General features: G+C 44.7%; 1 protein-coding gene across 1 annotated transcript in view; it reads right to left on the bottom strand.

Moving 5' to 3' along the window:
• Positions 1–12,063, bottom strand: part of kiaa0513 (KIAA0513 ortholog) — a 173,303-nt gene extending 161,240 nt beyond the window's left edge. The window contains exon 1 of the mRNA XM_072595777.1: positions 11,950–12,063. The gene's annotated coding sequence lies outside the window, so the exon portion shown is untranslated. The remainder of the gene's footprint in view (positions 1–11,949) is intronic.
• Positions 12,064–13,926: the final 1,863 nt, after the last annotated feature.

Raw genomic sequence — 13,926 nt, 5'->3', positions numbered from 1 at the left:
AGATTATCCATTTTGGTAGAAATAACTAATGCACAGAGTATTCTTTGAAGGTTAAGGGATTAGAGAGAGTAATATATAAAGAGACCTAGATGTCCCTGTCAATAAGTCATCAAAGACTAACATGCAGACACAGAAAGCTATTAAGCTGACTACGTGGAATACTAGCCTCATTGGAAGAAGATTTGGACAGAGAATTAACAAAGTCTTGCTTCAATTCTTAGAGTCACAAAGATGTACAGCACAGAAACAGATCCGTCGATCCAACTCGCCCATGCCAACCAGATATCCTAACCTAATCTAGTCCCATTTGCCAACACTTAAGACTATAAGACATAGGAGTGGAAGTAAGGCCCATCGAGTCCACTCCACCATTCAATCAAGGCTGATGGGCATTTCAACTCCACTTACCCGCATTCTCCCCGTAGCCCTTAATTCCTTGTGACATCAAGAATTTATCAATCTCTGCCTCGAAGACATTTAGCGTCCCAGCCTCCACTGCATTCTGCGGCAATGAATTCCACAGGCCCACCACTCTCTGGCTGAAGAAATGTCTCCGCATTTCTGTTCTGAATTTACCCCCTCTAATTCTAAGGCTATGTCCATGGGTCCTAGTCTCCCTGCCTAACGGAAACAATTTCCTAGCGTCCACCCTTTCCAAGCCATGTATTATCTTGTAAGTTTCTATTAGATCTCCCCTTCTAAACTCCAATGAATACAATCCCAGGATCCTCATATGTTAGACCTACCATTCCAGGGATCATCCGTGTGAATCTCCGCTGGACACGCTCCAGTGCCAGTATGTCCTTCCTGAGGTGTGGGGCCCAAAACTGGACACAGTACTCCAAATGGGGCCTAACCAGAGCTTTATAAAGTCTCAGTAGCACAATGGTGCTTTTATATTCCAACCCTCTTGAGATAAATTGCATTTGCTTTCTTAATCACAGACTCAACCCGCATGTTTACCTTTAGAGAATCCTTGACTAGCACTCCCAGATCCCTTTGTACTTTGGCGTTACGAATTTTCTCACCGTTTAGAAAGTAGTCCATGCTTGTATTCTTTTTTCCAAAGAGCAAGACCTCACATTTGCACACATTGAATTCCATAAGCCATTTCCTGGACCACTCTCCCAAACTGTCTAGATCCTTCTGCAGCCTCCCCACTTCCTCAGTACTACCTGCCTGTCCACCTAACTTCATATCATCGGCAAACTTCGCTAGAATGCCCCCAGTCCCTTCATCCAGATCATTAATATATAATGTGAACAGCTGTGGCCCCAACACTGAACCCTGCGGGACACCGCTTGTCACCGGCTGCCATTCCGAAAAAGAACCTTTTATCCCAACTCTCTGCCTTCTGTCAGACAGCCAATCCTCAATCCATCCCAGTAGCTCACCTCGAACACCATGGGCCCTCACCTTGCTCAGCAGCCTCCTGTGTGGCACCTTATCAAAGGCCTTTTGGAAGTCTAGGTAGACCACATCCACTGGGTTTCCCCAGTCTAACCTACTTGTCACCTCTTCAAAGAACTCCAACAGGTTTGTCAGGCACGATCTCCCTTACTAAATCCATGTTGACTTGTTCTAATTCGACCCTGCTCTTCCAAGAATTTAGAAACCTCATCCTTAATGATGGATTCTAGAATTTTACCAAAACTGAGGTTAGGCTAATTGGCCTATAATTTTACATCTTTTGTCTTGATCTTTTCTTGAACAGGGGTTACAACAGCGATCTTCCAATTATCCAGGACTTTCCCTGACTCCAGTTACTTTTGAAAGATCTCAACCAACGCCTCCGCTATTTCCTCAGCCACCTCCCTCAAAACTCTAGGATGTAGCCCATCGGGGCCAGGAGATTTATCAATTTTATGACCTTTTAGCTTTTCTAGCACTTTCTCTTTTGTAATGGCAACCATACTCAACTCAGCCCCTGACTCCCTTTAATTGTTGGGATATTGCTCATGTCTTCCACTGTGAAAACTGATGCAAAGTACTTATTAAGTTCTCCTGCTATTTCCTTATCACTAGCCTTCCAACATCAGTTTGAAGTGGCCCAATGTCTACTTTTGCCTGTCGTTTGTTTCTTATGTATTGAAAGAAACTTTTACTATCATTTCTAATATTATTGGCTAGCCTACCTTCATATTTGATCCTCCCCTTCCTTATTTCTCTCTTTGTTATACTCTGTTTGTTTTTGTAGCCTTCCCAATCTTCTGATTTCCCAGTACTCTTGGTCACTTTATAGGATCTCTCTTTTTCTTTAATACATTTCCTGACTTCCTTTGTCAGCCATGACGATCTAATCCCTCCCCGGATAATCTTTCTTAGGGATGAACCTCTGTACAGTGTCCTCAATTATACCCACGAACTCCTGTCATTTTTGCTCTACTGTCTTCCCCGCTAGGTTCTGCTGCCAGTCTATTTTCATCTGTTCCTCTCTCATGCCCTCATAATTACCTTTATTTAACTGTAACACCATTACATCCGATTTTGCCTTCTCTCTTTCAAACTGCAGACTGAACTCTACCATATTATGATCGCTGCTTCCTAAGTGTTCCCTTACTTTAAGATTTTTTATAAAGTCTGGTTCATTGCAAAGCACTAGGTCCAGAATAGCCTGCTCCCTTGTGGGCTCCATGACAAACTGTTCCAAAAAGCCATCCTGTAAGCATTCCATGAATTCCCTTTCTTTGGATCCACTGGCAACATTACTTACCCAGTCCACCTGCATATTGAAGTCTCCCATGATCACCGTGACCTTGCCTTTCTGACATGCCTTCTCTATTTCCCGGTACATGTTGCGTCCCTGGTCCTGACCACTGTTAGAAGGTCTGTACATAACTCCCATTATGGTTTTTTTGCCTTTGTGGTTCCTCAATTCCACCCACACAGACTCCACATCATCCGATGCTGTCATTCAGTGCCATAGATTTAATTTTGTTCTGTACTAACAAGGCAACCCCACCCCCTCTGCCCACCTCCCTGTCTTTTCGATAAGTTGAAAATCCTTGGATGTTTAACTGCCAGTCCTGACTCCCCTGCAACCACGTCTCTGTGATGCCTACCACATCATAATCATTCACGATGATCTGTGCCATTAGTTCACCTGCTTTGTACGAATGCTACGAGCAATCAGGTAAAGTGCCTTAATGCTAACTTTCTTACCATTAGAGATATTGGCAGTCATAAGATGTCCTAAGTTATCCTTCCTTTTTGCTGCATTCCCTTCTTTTTGTCTGCCTCAAGTTTAGATCCGCCTGCACACATGCTATCCTTCTGCTTATCTTTCCATTTAACTCCATACTCCCTGTCGCTTTCACTTTCCCTTCCCCCCAACTCAGAAGTTTAAAGTCCTACTGACCACCCTATTTATCCTCTTTGCTAGAACATTGGTACCTGATCGGTTCAGGTGGTCCCTCTCACCTAAACCTATGCCCTCCAGTTCTGGACTCCCCCACCCCATGGAAAAGACTTTGCCTATTTATTCTATGCTTGTCCGTCATGATTTTATAAAACTCTATACGGCCACGTCTCAGCCTCCGACACTCCAGGGAAAACAGCCCCAACCTATTCAGCCTCAAATCCTCCAATCCTGCAACATCCTTCTAAATCTTTTCTGAACCCTTTCAGGTTTCACAAAATCCTTCTGATAGGAAGCAGACTAAAATTGCATGCAATATTCCAAAAGTGGCCGAACCAATGTCCTGTATAGAACATAGAACATAGAACAATACAGCGCAGTACAGGCCCTTCGGCCCTCGATGTTGCGCCGATCAAAGCCCACCTAACCTACACTAACCCACTATCCTCCATATACCTATCCAATGCCCGCTTAAATACCCATAAAGAGGGAGAGTCCACTACTGCTACTGGCAGGGCATTCCATGATCTTACGACTCGCTGAGTGAAGAACCTACCCCTAACATCAGTCCTATATCTACCCCCCCTTAATTTAAAGCTATGCCCCCTTGTAATAGCTGACTCCATACGTGGAAAAAGGTTCTCAGTGTCAACCCTATCTAACCCCCTAATCATCTTGTACACCTCTATCAAATCACCCCTAAACCTTCTTTTCTCCAAAGAAAACAACCCCAAGTGCCTCAGCCTTTCCTCATAGGATCTTCCTACCATACCAGGCAACATCCTGGTAAACTTCCTCTGCACCCGTTCCAGTGCCTCCACATCCTTCCTATAGTATGGCGACCAAAACTGCACACAATATTCCAGATGCGGCCGCACCAGAGTCTTATACAACTGCAGCATGACCTCAGGACTCCGGAACTCAATTCCTCTACCAATAAAAGCCAGTACGCCATATGCCTTCTTCACTGCACTATTTACCTGGGTGGCAACTTTCAGAGATCTGTGTACATGGACACCAAGATCCCTCTGCTCTTCCACACTACCAAGTAGTCTACCATTAGCCCAGTAATCCATCTTTTTATTACTCTTACCAAAGTGAATCACTTCACACTTAGCTACATTGAACTCCATTTGCCACCTTTCTGCCCAGCTCTGCAGCTTCTCTATATCCCGCTGTAACCTGCCATATCCTTCCTCACTGTCTACAACTCCTCCGACTTTCGTATCATCCGCAAACTTGCTCACCCAACCTTCTAACCCTTCCTCCAGGTCATTTATAAAAATTACAAACAGCAATGGTCCCAAAACAGATCCTTGCGGAACACCACTAGTGACGGCACTCCAAGATGAACCTTTGCCATCAACTACTACCCTCTGTCTTCTTCCAGAGAGCCAATTCCTAATCCAAACCTCCAACTCACCCTCAATGCCATATCTCTGTATTTTCTGCAGTAGCCTACCATGGGGGACCTTATCAAACGCCTTACTAAAATCCATATATACCACATCTACCGCTTTCCCCTCATCTACCTCCTTCGTCACCTTCTCAAAGAATTCAATAAGGTTTGTGAGGCACGACCTGCCCTTCACAAAACCATGCTGACTATCCTTGATCACATCATTCTTATCCAGATGTGCATAAATCCTATCCCTTACAATTCTCTCTAAGACTTTGCCCACAACAGAAGTGAGACTCACTGGCCTATAGTTACTAGGATTATCCCTACTCCCCTTCTTGAACAAGGGAACCACGTTTGCTAGCCTCCAGTCCTCTGGCACTACTCCTGTAGACAAAGAGGACACAAAAATCAAGGCCAATGGCTCTGCAATCTCTTCCCTTGCTTCCCAGAGAATCCTAGGATAAATGCAATCAGGCCCAGGGGACTTATCTATTTTCACCCTTGCCAGAATTTCCAACACCTCTTCTCTACATATCTCAAAGCCATCCATTCTACTTATTCGTGCCTCAGTATTCATATCGACAACAATGTCCTGTTCCTGAGTGAATACTGACGAAAAGTATTCATTCAGTGCCTCCCCAATCTCTTCAGCCTCCACACGCAACTTCCCATTACTATCCTTGATTGGACCTATTCCTTCCCTAGTCATTCTTTTATTCCTAACATACCTATAGAAAGCCTTAGGGTTTTCCCTAATCCTACCAACTAAGGACCTTTCATGTCCCCTCCTTGCTGCTCTTAGCTCTCTCTTCAGGTCCTTCCGGGCTACCTTATAACTCTCAATCGCCCCTATTGAACCTTCACGCCTCATCTTTACAAAGGCCGCCCTCTTCCATTTAACAAGGGATTCCAATTTCTTATTAAACCACGGCTCCCTCACACGACCCTTTCCTCCCTGCCTGATAGGTACGTACTTATCAAGGACACTCAATAGTTGCTCCTTGAACAAGTTCCACATATCAATTACGCTCTTGCCTTGGAATCTACTTTTCCAATCCACACATCCTAAGTCATGCCTCAACGCATCATAATTTCCCTGCCCCCAGCTATAACTCTTGCCCTGTAGTACACACTTATCCCTCTCCATCACTAGACTAAAAATCACCGAATTGTGGTCACTGTCCCCAAAGTGCTCACCTACCTCTAGTTCTAATACCTGGCCTGGTTCGTAACCCAGAACCAAATCCAGTATGGCCTCACCTCTTGTTGGCTTATCTACATATTGCGTCAGGAAACTCTCCTGCACACATTGCACAAACACTGACCCATCTAACGAACTTGAGCTATAGCTTTCCCAATCAATATCAGGAAAGTTAAAGTCTCCCATAACAATCACCCTATTACTGTCACTCTTCTCCTGAATCATCTTCGCAATCCTTTCTTCAACGATTCTAGGACTATTAGGAGGCCTGTAAAAGACTCCTAACAGGGTGACCTCACCTCTCCTATTCCTAACCTCAACCCAAACTACCTCAGATGGCAAATCTTCATCCATCTTCCTTTCCACCGCTGTAATACTATCTTTGACAAGCAAAGCCACACCCCCCCCTCTTTTACCCCCACCTCTGACCCTACTAAAACATTTAAACCCTGGAACCTGCAACAGCCAATCCTGTCCCTGATCTAGCCATGTCTCCGTAATAGCCACAACATCGAAGTCCCAGGTACCAACCCACGCTGCGAGTTCACCTACCTTATTTCGTATACTTCTGGCATTAAAGTATACACACTTCAAGCCACTCTTCTGTTTACAGGCACCATCCTTTAAGATTGATGCCATATTCCTACCCTCCCTACACTCCAGGTCCTGCACCCTAAAGCTACAGTCTGGGTTCCCATGCCCCTGCAGAGTTAGTTTAAACCCCCCCCAAGAGCACTAGCAAACCTCCCCCCAAGGATACTGGTGCCCCTCAGGTTCAGGTGCAGACCATCCTGTCTATAGAGGTCCCACCTTCCCCAGAAAGAACCCCAGTTATCCAAGTACCGAAATCCCTCCCTCCTGCACCATCCCTGTAGCCACGCATTTAACTGTTCTCTCTCCCTATTCCTCGACTCTCTATCACGTGGCACGGGTAACAAACCAGAGACAACAACTCTGTTCGTTCTAACTCTGAGCTTCCAACCTAGCTCCCTAAAAGCCTGTCTAACATTCTCAGCACTCCTACCTATGTCATTGGTGCCAATATGGACCACGACTTCAGGCTGCTCCCCCTCCCCCTTAAGGACCCGGAAAACACGATCAGAGACATCACGTACCCTTGCACCTGGGAGGCAACATACCAAACGTGAGTCTCTCTCGTTCCCACAAAACCGCCTATCTGTGCCCCGAACTATCGAGTCCCCAATTATTATTGCTCTGCTCTTCTCCACCCTTCCCTTCTGAGTAGCGGGGACAGGCTCCGTGCCAGAGGCCTGAGCCCCGTTACTTACCCCTGGTAAGTCGTCCCCCCCACAAGTATCCAAAACGGTATACTTGTTCTTGAGGGGAACGACCACAGGGGGTCCCTGCACTGGCTGCTTCCTCCCAGTCCCCCTCACTGTCACCCATCTATCTGCCATCTTTGGAGTTACTACTTCCCTATAGCTCCGATCTATGACCCCCTCTGCCTCCCGAATGATCCGAAGTTCATCCAACTCCAGCTCCAGTTCCCTAACACGGTCTTGGAGGAGCTGGAGATGGGTGCACTTCCTGCAAGTGTAATCAGCAGGGATGTCCATGGCATCCCTCACCTCATACATGTTGCAGGAGGAACATTGCACTGCCTTCACTGCCATCCCTCTAAAGCTAACCTTTATTTAAAAAAACTGGGTCTAAAGAATACAACAAGCAAAATTCGGCACTTACCTCCTTACTGCAACGGATCTTATTATTAGGTTAGAGGAGGAGGGCGGGTGGGAGGCACTACCTCCGTAGTGCCTCGGGTTCTTCAGCTGCGCGCTTTTAAAGGGGAAACAAACCTACCCAGGTAAGCTTACGCTCTACCTGCTTCCGGGTCTCGGCTGCCTCTCTGGTCGTCGTCACTTCCCCCTACTGCTCCCGCTCTTTCTGTGAAGAGAGAGTGAAAAAAACCACCGCTGCCCGCTACCGGTAAGTACTTTTAAAACAAACAGTCTTACCTTAGCTGCTGCTCGCACTCAAAATAGCTACAACATGACCTCCCAACTCCTATAATCAATACTGTGAGCAATAAAGGAAAGCATACCAAACGCCTTCTTCACTATCCTATCTACCTGTGATTCTACTTTCAAGGAACTATGAACCTGCACTCCAAGGTCTCTTTGTTCAGCAACACTCCCTAGGACCTTACCATATGTGTATAAGTCCTGCTTTGATTTGCTTTCCCAAAATGCAGCACCACGCATTTATCTAAATTAAACTCCATCCACCACTCCGCAACCTGGTCCATCTGATTAAGATCCCATTGTAATCTGAAGTAACCTTTTTTGCTGTCCATTACACCTCCAATTTTGGTGTCATCTGCAAACTTACTAACTATACCTCCTATGTTCACATCCAAATCATTTATCTAAATAACCCCACATTTAGAATCGCCCACAGTTATAATCAAACCCTGTCCCTGGTGTTTTGAGGCAGCAATGCTAACCACTGTGCTGCCATGATGCCTTAAATGTTCATCTGACTTGTTTCGGGGATGGTGGAAATGTAATCTGAAGAGATCCTTGATTTTCAAAAAATGAGAGGTGATCTCATTGAAACGTGCAAAGTACATAAAGGGATAAACAGGAGATTGCAGATGAGTTGTTTCCCCCAATTGGGTAGTCTAGAACCAGAGGTTCAATTTAAAAACAAGGGAATTGACACTTAGATCCAAGATGAAGAAATTGTTTTTTATAGTCATTAGTCAGAGGATGGTAAATCTTTGGGATTTTCTAATCCTGAGGGCTAATTTGAGATTAACGACTTTTCTTCTAAAACCTATCTCCTATCATTTCCACAATATCAAAAGCAAGTAGCAGTAGCTATAAGTCAGTGGAAACTCAACAACTCCCTGAGGTAATCTACTGTAGTCCCTACGAGAATTAAATTACATTAATCTAATGTTGCTAATATTCCCAAACAGGGGAGGAAAACATCAAGCTGTTTAACAACTTTCACACAACGACTAGGGACTGTTAGCAGTCTGTCACATTACACAGCAGATGTAACCTACAATGGTATATATTTGCAATATTTTACAAGACACCACTGCAGCTTCTGACAGATTTTAAGTTCAGGGTGAAACTGTAATACAGGCACATTTTAAATCCAACCAGAGAATGACAGTCATAGAGGTCGACAGAACAAAAAAGGGCCCTTTGGCCCACCAATTCTGTGCCAGTCAAAAACAACAACCTCATATTCTAATCCCATATTCCAGCACCTGGCCATAGTCTTGTATGCTTTGACGTTACAACTGCACATAAATATATCAAAATACATCTGAAATGTTATGAGGTTTTCTTCCTCTCAACGACCCTCTGAAACAGCCTAGCTAGCCACTTAATTGTATCAATCGCGATGACACAACCAGACAGACCACCTGGCATCGACCTTGATTCCAGAAAAGACAAAACGGCAAAAAACAACCGCGTCGACCCTGCAAATTCCTCTTTACTAACATCTGGGGAATAGTGTCAAACTGAGGAGAGCTGTCTCAGTCTAGTCCGGCAACATCCTGACATTGTCATACTCACAGAATCAGACTTTACAGGCAATGTCCCAGATACCTTTATCACCATCCATGAGTATGTCCTGGTCTACCAGCAGAGGTAGCAGCACAGTGTACACAGTTGGGAATTTTTTGCCCTTGGTGTTCTCAACATTGAGTCTGGATCTCATGAAGTCTCGTGACTTCTGGTTAAACCTGGAGAAAGTGAAGACTGCAGATGCTGGAGATCAGAGTTGAAAAGTGTGATGCTAGAAAAGTACAGAAGGTCGGGCAGCATCCGAGGAGCAGGAGAATTGATGTCAATCCTGATAAAGGGCTTATGCCTGAAACATTGATTCGCCTGGTCCTTGGATGTTGTGCTTTTCCAGTGCGACATTTTTCAATTCAGGTTAACCTGGCCAAGGAAACATCCTGTCCTCCCTCAGCTGATGAATCAGTTCTTCTCCACATTGAACAACACTTTGATGAAACACCAAGGGTGACAAATGCTCAAAATGCTCTCTGGGTGGGGGATTTCAATGTCCACAACCAAGAGTGGCTCGGCAGCATGATTGATAATACAGCTGATCAGATCCTAATGACATAAGTGCTAGATTGTGTCTGCTGCAGGCAGTAAGGGAAACAAGAGGGAAAAACATACTTGACCTCATCCTCACCAACCTGCCTGCCACAGATGCATCTGTTCATGACAGTATTGATAAGAGTGAACACTGCACAGTCCTTGTGGAGACAAAGTCCCACCTTCACATTTAGAATACCCTCCATCGTGTTGTGTGGTACTATCACCGTACTAAATGGAACACACATCGTACAGATTTAGCAACTCAAGACTAGGCATCCATGAGGAGCGGTGGGCCATCAAAAGCAGCAGAATTGTACTCTAGCACAATCCGCAACTTCATGGCCTGGCATGTCCCCAACTAAACCATTACCATCAAGCCAAGGGATCAACCCTGATTCAATGGACAATGCAGGAGGGCATGCCAAGAACAGCACCAGGAATCCCGAAAATGAGGTGTCAACCTGGTGAAGCTACGAAACAGTACTACTTAAATACCAAACACCATAATCAGCACAGCAATTTTACAATTAATGGATCATATCTAAGCTTGGCAGTCCTGCCACATTCAGTTGTGAATAGTGGTGGACAACTAAACAATTCACTGGAGGTGGCAGCTCTACAAATATCCCCATTTTCTACGATGTAAGTGCTCAGCACATCAGTGCAAAAGAGAAGGTTGAAGCTTTCATAGCAATCTTCAGGCAGAAGTGTCGAATGGACCATCCATCTCGGCCTCCTCCTATGGTCTCCAGCATCACAGATATCAGTCTTCAGCCAATTTGATTCACCATGTGATATTGAGAAATGGTTGGAGACACTGGCTACTACAAAGGCTATGGGACCTGACAATGTTCTGGCAACATTACTGAAGACATGCTCTAGAAACTGTGGCATCAAGGAACCCAAGCAAGACTGGAACCAATGGTCATTCACCCAGGGTGGCATGGTGGCTCAGTTGTTACCACTGCTGCCTCACAGTGCTAGAGACACGGGTTTGTTTCCAACCTTGGGTGAATGTCTATGTGGTAGCAGCACAAGAGGTCATCAATATAAGATAGTCACTCAGAAATCCAATAGGAAATTCAAATGAAGCCTCTTCACCCATAGCAGAGGAAATGTGGAGCTTTATACCAGAGGGAGTGGTTAAACAAATGGTAAAGGCGAAACTAGACAAACACAACAAGGAAATAAATGGTTATAATGGTAAATTAGAACAAGAAAGGATGGAGATGCTGTTGCAGGTGGAATGTGAGTTTGTTTTAGGTAGCTGGCATTTGCTATTACCTATGGAATCTGTCCCAGCAACACAAGGAAATGAAAGGAAAGGGTGTGATTATTTTGCAATTCTCTACCACAGGGGAATGAGGAAGTTCTATTATTCCACATGTTCAGGACAGAAACTGATGGGCTTCTAGAGACTAATATCATCAAGGGATATAGAGGTAGTGCAGGAAAGTGGCATCGAGATTCATCATCAGCTGTGGTCTAATTGAATGGCAGAATAGAACATGGTTAATGGGCTGAATGGTCTACTCATGCTCACAGTAGTTGTTCATACAGAGTTGGTAGAGTTCAACAAACTCATTAAATGGTCTATGGGTCAGAATAAAAATCAAGAAGATATAGAGAAAGCAGCTGATTGGGAAGCATTTCCTTCTATGCTTGAACTAGAGAGGAGGCAATAGCCTAGTGGTATTATTACTGGACTGTTAATCCAGAGACCCAGGTAACATTCTTAGGTTCCAGGTTCAAATCCTGCCACAGCGGATGGTGGCATTTGAATTCAGTAAAAATTTGGAATTAAGAGTCTAACGATGACCATGAATCCATTGACAATTGTCGGAAAAATCCACCTAGTTCACTAATGCCCTTTAGGAAAGGAAACTGCCATCCTTACCTGGTCTGGCCTACAAGAGATTCCAGACCCACAGCAATGTGGTTGACTCTTAACAGCCCTGTGGGCAATTAGAAATGGGCAATAAATACTGATCCAGCCAGTGGTGTCTACATTCTGTTAATGAATAAAGAAATAAGATTTTAAAGTACCAAGCTGCTGCAGCTCGCAAACTACACAATCATAACCTTCATGTGCTGAACTTGGAGGGCTCTGGAACAGATCACCATGCTGACTGCTCTGGAGTTGATCCTTTCCTTCCCCAGCCCAAGGTGTTAAGAACAACTGCCCTGTATTCTTCCTCCCTGTCACCACCCCAGACATAGCCCCACCCCAGCCCAACTACATGACAAGAGTAACGAACAGGTAATATACATGTCACTAAGCAGAACACGTCAGCAGAATCAGACAGGCAGAAAATTAGTAGGAAAATAAACAATACCGGTGTAACAACTTTTGGCAGTCAGGAGCAGGATATCTGCCCTCAAATTCCACACCCAAAGCTTAAGCTACAAAGTTTAAACTATAACATAAATACCTACAGGCTAAATTTAACTAGCTATATACTTGTATCTGGTCTGGCAACTGGGTATATCACGTACAACATATCGTTGAGAAAAAAACTTTTTTTAACGTATTTTCTAATCAACCTGTTCAGAGATGTTATTACATCTCCCTCTGAGGGAGCTGGCATAGTACACGAGAAAGGAACGGGCCTCTCACTGTGCTTTCTATCATTCTCTGCTATTCATAGAATCCCGACAGTGTGGAAACAGGCCCCTCGCCCCAACACGTTCACACCGACTCTCCAAAGAGTATCCAACCCAGACCCATTTCCCTGACCTTATTACTCTATATTTACCCCTGACTAATGCACCTAACCTACACATCTCTGAACACTATGGGCAGTTTAGCATGGCCAATTCACCTAACCTGCACATCTTTGGATTATGGGAGGAAACCGAAGCACCCGGAGGAAACCCAAGCAAACACGGGGAGAATGTGTAAACTCCACACAGTCACCCAAGGCTGGAATTGAACCCGGGTCCCTGGCGCTGTGAGGCAGCACTTTTTTTGCACCTTCCTATCTTAAAGAATGTAAGCTATTATGGCAGATATTTTTAAAAAGTCTTTTATGGAACAAGTGGGACCTCACCTTGGTTTTCTGACTCAAAGGTAGGGATACTACCACTGCACCATGATTTTATCATGCATTTATATTAACACAGTAACATCGACAGCAGCTGGGAATGTATAAAGTCTACGCAAACTGCAGTTTTTGGACATATCAGATCTGATTAATTCCTTCACAAAAAAACTGATATTAAGCTGTTTGTCAAGGACATGGTTTTTGCATCATATAATCCACACCATTGCTATCTGCTGCCACGGTAGATTCTGTGTTACATTAAGGCCATCAAGCCACCTGTTCAACAGAGGTTGACATCAACATTGATTTCTTAGGGTCTTGTGGCTTAGGAGTAAAGGCCCTACTTCAAGGCCATATAGGTACGGGTTTAAGTCCCACCCAGCCCAGAGGTGTGTTATAACCTGTCCATTCTGGAACCTTCCACCTCCCCCCACTTCCTTCTGACTCCATCCTCTCCCCTAACCCACTCTCCCTCCTGACCTTCTGCTCTCCAATGCTGCAATAATTTTTGAGCCTGAACTCTCCCATGTCCTAGCCCCCTACCCGGATCACCAGGCTTTATTATCACATAGTGTATAATGGCAGACTATCTATTGTTAGCCACTAACAGTCTCCATTAACAGCTACTCCTAGCCAGATCATTATCTACTCCTTTGTCTGTCCAACTATTCTTTTCTCTCTTTGGGCTCCATTCCCACCAATCATTTACTCACTACTCCCTCCCCCCAAGAGACAGTGAGGTCTGCAGATGCTGGAGATCAGAGTCGAGAGTATGTTGCTGGAAAAGCAGAGCAGGTCAGGCAGCATCCGAGGAGCAGGAGAGTTGACGT

Source organism: Chiloscyllium punctatum, chromosome 26, assembly GCF_047496795.1.
Source record: "Chiloscyllium punctatum isolate Juve2018m chromosome 26, sChiPun1.3, whole genome shotgun sequence".
NCBI classification, from domain to species: domain Eukaryota; kingdom Metazoa; phylum Chordata; class Chondrichthyes; order Orectolobiformes; family Hemiscylliidae; genus Chiloscyllium; species Chiloscyllium punctatum.
Note: the sequence above shows the minus strand (reverse complement) of the source record. Positions and strands in the feature narration are given on the sequence as shown.